This window comes from Cyprinodon variegatus, unplaced genomic scaffold, assembly GCF_000732505.1.
Source record: "Cyprinodon variegatus isolate N-32 unplaced genomic scaffold, C_variegatus-1.0 Scaffold309, whole genome shotgun sequence".
NCBI classification, from domain to species: domain Eukaryota; kingdom Metazoa; phylum Chordata; class Actinopteri; order Cyprinodontiformes; family Cyprinodontidae; genus Cyprinodon; species Cyprinodon variegatus.
In genome coordinates this window covers 377,381-383,997 of record NW_015150762.1, presented here as the reverse complement: position 1 = coordinate 383,997, position 6,617 = coordinate 377,381, and positions in this window count along the sequence as shown.

Below are 6,617 nucleotides of genomic sequence, written 5' to 3'. Positions count from 1 at the left end.
TAAATGCATGCATTTATAATATCGGACATTAAATTTAAACATAGGTCAAAAGGCTCCTTGAGACAAGTCTATCGGAGGAGCCTGACCCCTGTGTTTATAGCCCACTGCCCTGCATGTTTTAGATGCTTCCAAGCTCTCACAAACCTAACTCAAACGACCTAATTACCCCCTCAGCAGGTCTTTACATTCTGCAAAAGCCTGTTTAATGACCCACTGATTCAAATCAGGTGCTTAGACACAGGGAAACATCTAAAAGAAGCAGGAGTGTAAACCCTTAGGACCAGGATGGAGACCGCTGACATAAATTGTATCTGACGGGGTTTCCCCAAAAGTTTTGCTCCTCATAATAATACCATAATTAAAAATGTGGGTGAATTTCAAAACAAAAGCTTTCATGAACATTATATCCATTTAGTTGGGAACACAGCACATTATAGTCTTGATTGGAATATGAAGAAAAACTGCAGTACTAAGTTTTTATAGCCAGCCTACTGTTCCTGAGAACTGCTCCGCATCTTTTTTTCATGGAGTCAGCCAACTTCAGACTCCTATGGACGGGTATACCAGACCAGAACTGACCAGAATGTACTATCCTTATTAGTGTTTTTATCAGCTATTGTTATTTATTTCTTATATTATGTGTAAATGGTGGTGACAGTGATTTTTGTTTTTGTTGTTAAGCATATGCACAGATCGATCGATGGCAGTTTTTTAAAATTTCGTTGTTCTTGTGGCAATGACAATAAAGATAAATTGAAATTGAATTGAAATTGAATTGAAATTGAAGAACCATTTGACTATATCCCATAGTTCATTTGTGCTTCTTGGTCTTAATTCAGAAACAATGTTAAATGTCACCCCACAGTTTTCCTATTGTACTAAGGTCTTGGGATTTGGTCTGCTACACCTCAGGTTTAACCTTGGTGTGGAAGTAAGATGTGTTTGATAAGGCAAGGCGAGGCAAGGCAAATTTATTTGTATAGCACAATTCAGTACAAAGACAATACATGATTAAAATACAGGAAGATAAAGCAGAATCAAGGCAAGTAGGACAAAATAAAAAAATAAAGTAAAAAATGCAGAATATTAAAAACAGTTGTACTAAAGTAAATATGTTTTAGTTAAACTGTTTAACTAGAACAGTCGAAGCCAATCCTAAACAAATGTGTTTTTAGTCTTGATTTAAAGGAACTCAGGCTTTCCGCACTTTTACAGTTTTCTGGAAGTTTGTTCCAGAAAAGTGGAGCATAGGAACTAAATGCTGCTTCTCCATGTTTAGTTCTGGTTCTAGGTATGCAGGTATGCTTCATAACTGGGGTGTTAAGGGTCGTTGCATTGGTAAAACTTCCATTTCGAGGGCTATTCCGCTCTTAGCAAAGCATGAACTCAGAATTTTGCATAGAAAATATGGAGCTCCCTGATGCCCCAGTGGAAATTTACGCTTAAGAGTTTGAAAACAATAAGGGGAAATTATTTGACTGTGTTCAGAATAGCCACCCCTAACACACTGTTGTTCAGGGTACCCTTATGGTCCATGGTGCTCTGCCGTCAGGGTTTCAGCTGCTTTCAGGGTCTCCCGCTACAAAGTGGCTTCAGGGAAGGATTTCACTAAATAGTATTTAGGATTTTGATAAAGGAAGACCACAGAAATTGGCAAATTTCAGGAGACTAAAGCACATTTTTGGACACAGATCACTTGATCTAACTTGATCTAGATACATTGTCCCTGTACTGTAACAAGGTTCCTGCCCTGGGAACCTTGTTACAGTACAGGGACCATGTATCTAAATCTGCCTCTGATAAGATGAAGCAATTGATCAAGGGACAACTTGACCGCATATCTCTATATTCATCCAGTCATACTCACATGGAAACATTTGTATACCTTAAATAACACACACACCAAACACACAACAGTATGGTGTTTTGAATGTTCTGAGGATTGCTCATATTAATATGATCTTTGGGACTCTAGTTTTGTGTCAATATTTTATTTTATATTTTACAAGGATTTCTTTCCCGTGTGTTATATGAGCCATTTGTCCCATTTCCCCAATGCAGCTATAATTACTTTCCTTCCCTCACAGCTGCACCCTGCTACTAATCCCCCACCTGCTCGATGTTTAGTAATCAACCCTCCAGTTTAAATACCTCTCAGTCAGATCATCCTATTACTCACAAGAGCATGTTTCCCTGCATTTCTCCTTTGGGGAATTATAGTGGTTCCCACCTGTACTCTAGTTTGGATTTTCCTTTTTTAAATAGCACTGTTTATTTTCACCTGCCTGCCTCCTCTGTGTATTTGTTCTAAGCCATTACATAAATTAGGACATGCCATTACCAGGCATGAACTTGTTGTGATTTGGGTTAGGGTCGTAAAATGTTGGCAGAACATTTGGTAAAGCAGCACCAGGCCCAGACCCTTAAACTACCACCACCGTGTTTGGCTGTCAGAATGACATTCTCTCTGAAATGTTGTCTTACGTGCAAATCAGCTGTAACTTGAAATATTCCTTCTAAAAATAATCCTCCCCTTGCCTTGCAAGTCCACAAAAGTTGATGGATAAGCGAGACGTTTTGACAAATGAGAGAAGGGCTTTAATATTCCTGCTCAGCAGTGGTCTTAGACATAGATTATTTTTATTGAAACCACATTTCCAGGTCTCTTTCTTATTGTTGAAACATTAACACTGATCTTAACTGAGCCACAATGTGTAGTTCTGCAGTATGTTGGTCTTTGCCTTGGGCTCCTTGGCGACATCTTGGATGAGTCATCGATGATGCACTACTGGAGTTATTTTGGTAGCCTTCCCATTTCTCGGAAGATTTACCACTGTTTCATGTTCCCTTCATTCTATGGCCGCCTGCATGTTTTAAGACTGATTCTATTGCAGTATTCTCTTGATTTTACAGGTCAGACAGTGATTAGGCCAAAGTGGTGATTGAGTTTGACCTCAAATCATCAATTTAGAAATATGTTGTTTACCTGATTGTTTTGATGCAGAGCCAGCCTAAGGCTTGAGCGAACAAAAGCTCTGCTCAGTATCCAGTAAAGTATTGTAGACCATGTCTGCAGGAGCTCCTCACGTTGGAATGTGAGATGACGTCTCTGTGGACCAAACCAATCTCCAAGCTTTAGACTGAGGAGGTTTCCAATGCTTTACTGGATGGAGTAGAGACCCTTTAGTGAGCACTGACCTGCTGCTATTCTATAGTCACATCTGAATTGATGCTCTACTACCCATGAAACCAATCAGCTTTATTTATTTTTATGTTTTGTTTGATAAAACCCTGGGACACTGAACAAAGATTAGAAGAAAAAATGACCTACATTGGGGCCCTGAGAGTTACTGGTTAAAGCAAGGAAAGCTTCAGGAAATCTTGGATATATCTAATCTTGGAAATATTTGATCCATTATGAATTACAATAACAGCAACAAGCAGGTCAGCCCTGCCTCAGCTCTGCATGACCCCTAAACAGCTTCTTTTACTTCTTCTGCTGCTTGAACAGTTAAAAGGTGTGATCTTCCTCAGCCAGAGGTGGAGCCTAAGCCTCTCGACCTGAAGCTGCACCAAGTAACCGCAAGAAGAGTCCATTGATGGAGGATGTTGTCTCGTTAGCGATCCACACAGCTGGTTGAATGTTGGTTGAAAGTAATAGTTTCAACCAGTTTTAACAGACTCTACTGTGTTGAATAAATTAAAAAAGAAATTCAAGCAAAGGAAATGACAAAAGAGTTTTGGATAAATACAAAATAAAGAACTAGCTGCTGAGTTTCGAAGTAAAAAAAAAAAAAGTTTCAGTAGAAGGTTGAGCTGCATCTTCTGTGATCTAAATAAACACAATTTATTTGTTTAAAAGAGATGTCAGAATTTTGCATTTAACCAAATTACAGTTTTTCATTTTTATTTTATAGGTATAGATTTTCGTGGATTTTTGAAGACCGGTCGTCTCCACCTTAAAAAAAAAATTTGCAAATGCACAACCCTGTACCTGAGGGAATGCCTATTGAATCCACAAGCCCATTTCTGCTCGTGCACGCTCGGTTTGGAGGTCTGTTTGTATCGCTCGTGTAAGCTTACTTTCCGAAAGAAAATTTGCATTTTTTCCACTGTCAGACTCACCACCAGTAAGTGAAAATGGGGACCAGGAGCTGGTAGGATGGCCTTAAGTAAACATATAACCACAAAGATTGACAATTATGAGGACCACTTATTTTAAAGTTCCACCCAGAAAAAAAAATCATCCTCCACTATACCTTAAGAAAAAAAAAATTGAAACGTAACTTCTTTTTAATAAATACACAAACAAAAATATTTATACCAAGTAAATAAATCTACAGAAAATACAATTAAAACCCAATACAAATCTGCATCACAAATGCATTTAGCCGTGTATTTTTATTATTATTTTTTTTTCATGCATGAACCAAACAGTTATTATTCCTGCAAAATGTTGCATATTTATAACCTTTCCAAACTCTTCAAAACTTATTTGATTTTGTGTTAAAAAGCTTCCCTGACTGGTGCAAAGAAAGGGGTAAATCATACATAAATTAAAAAATAATTCAAAATTACCCCCTGGAACTTTATAGTTTGGTTAGTTTACTTTAATTTGTTGACATCAAAGTCAGTTAAAGAAACAGGGTGAAAAAATGTGTTCACTGAGAAAGGGAACTTTGACAGCTAGAGGTAACAAAATAGTGAGATGCTCTGATTTGTTATAAGAGATTCTTGTTTGCATTTAACCCAGTAGAACACTTGGACATCTAAATTCAGGAAGGTTGTCTTCAGAAGCTTTAAAGATTTTTGCAAGAAAATTTGTACAGCAGCACAAATGTACCCAGATGACCTATGACTCTTTTTTGATATGTAAATAATGGATCTATGCACATACAGGTTGTGAAGGAAAATGTGCATTAACAGCATGCCATGGCTTGAACAGAGCTGTTGTTTTCTCTCAGACCTCAGAAACCCAACGACTCGGACCTCAGCAGGTGGCTAAACTAACATGCTTTTGCCTCATCAGGATTAACAGATCTTTCAGGCCCAGAAGGACACAAAAGTCTTTCACGGCTCCATTTGGACATTGCATGCTACAGTCCACAGCCTGCATCTATTAACACCCCAGCAAGAGTTCATGATATGTGTAATTACCCAAGGAGAGGAGGCTAGCAGCATCATTTGCTGGCTAATAGTTCAGAGGGTTTGTTGATGTTTGGGGGTTTAATCATCATATTTCCTAACAGATGATACAAAAAACTATGTCAGGCCTAATAAACCTTGTCAATAATAGGAAAAAAGTGTTTTTTTAAGTAAAGTAGAATCTAATGTTTTGTGTTTGTCCCTTTAAAGACCTGTCTGCTCCTTAAGCTGGGTGTCTGATCTCTCACTGTTGATGCAGCTGAGGCACATTGAAGTGCCTGAATTGGCTGCCAGCTTGAGTTTACGTGGGTTGGAGGGACTAAATCATCCATTTGCTACTGCTTTGTTTTTTTGAACCCAGGGCAGCAAGCAAATAAATCCCTGTCATTCCAGAATCATCTGTTTGTTGTTTATTTACTCACACTTAACTTTCTCCTGCTGTCTTAAAGCAGAGGAACATCCCAGCAGGAGCCACTGCTTTAACAAGCATGCTCCCTTTTTTACATAAATGCACAAACCTAATGTCTGCCCCTGAAGAGTATTTGCATTAAAAAAACAACAACATTTTTTTTGTTTTTGTTGTACTTGCTATTAAAAGAAGATCTGAGCATACTGCAGAGCAATAAAAATTTCAAGACTGAAAAATACAGTGTCTGTATAATTGGCCCCTAAATGCCTGTAAAAAGACTCCCAACTTCTAGAGTACTGTCGAAGAAACGTTGCTGGAACAACCATTGCAATTAATATTCAGGGCTTTGCAAAAGTATAAACACTAATATGTTCTAGCATTCTGTGATTTTACAATCGTAACCTTCTTGGGGTTTTATAATATTGTTAGTAACAAAAAGAGTTTAGATTTATTTAATGGGGGGAAATTGTAACAAAGTTTTTAAATGCTTATGATAAATATATGAAAAGTCTGAACAATGTTAATGGTCATTTGCCTCATTGGTTCATTAATTTGCAGAATCAACTACCAGCTTTGCTCACCTAGAGACAAAAATGTTTGCCCATTTTTATTTTCTTTTTTGTAAAAAAAAAAGCTCTGGGTCAGTAAGATTGGATGAAGCATTTATTTTCAGCTTCCACAACAGATTATCAAACACATTTAGGTTTGGCTTTTGACTTGTCCATTTTTTACAAGAATATCCTTTGATCTAACCAACCCCATTTAGCTCTGCCTGAGAGTTAAGGCTTTTATTTCTAACCTATTCCAGAGTACTTAGGCCTCGTCCACACGAAGCCGAACCCTGGCCTAAACGCACAAATTTTTTACCAAACCAGCCTCTCATCCATATGAAGCCGGCGTTTCGGGGGTCTGTAAACGATCTTTTTTTTATTCAGCCTTCAGAGTGGGAAGATTTTGAAACGCCGTTTTCGCGTTTCCATCTTTAGGCTCTAACCGCATTTTTTCTTTTTACACGCATGCGTCATAGAGTCGCCTCTAAACACCCATGCGCCACACAGTATCA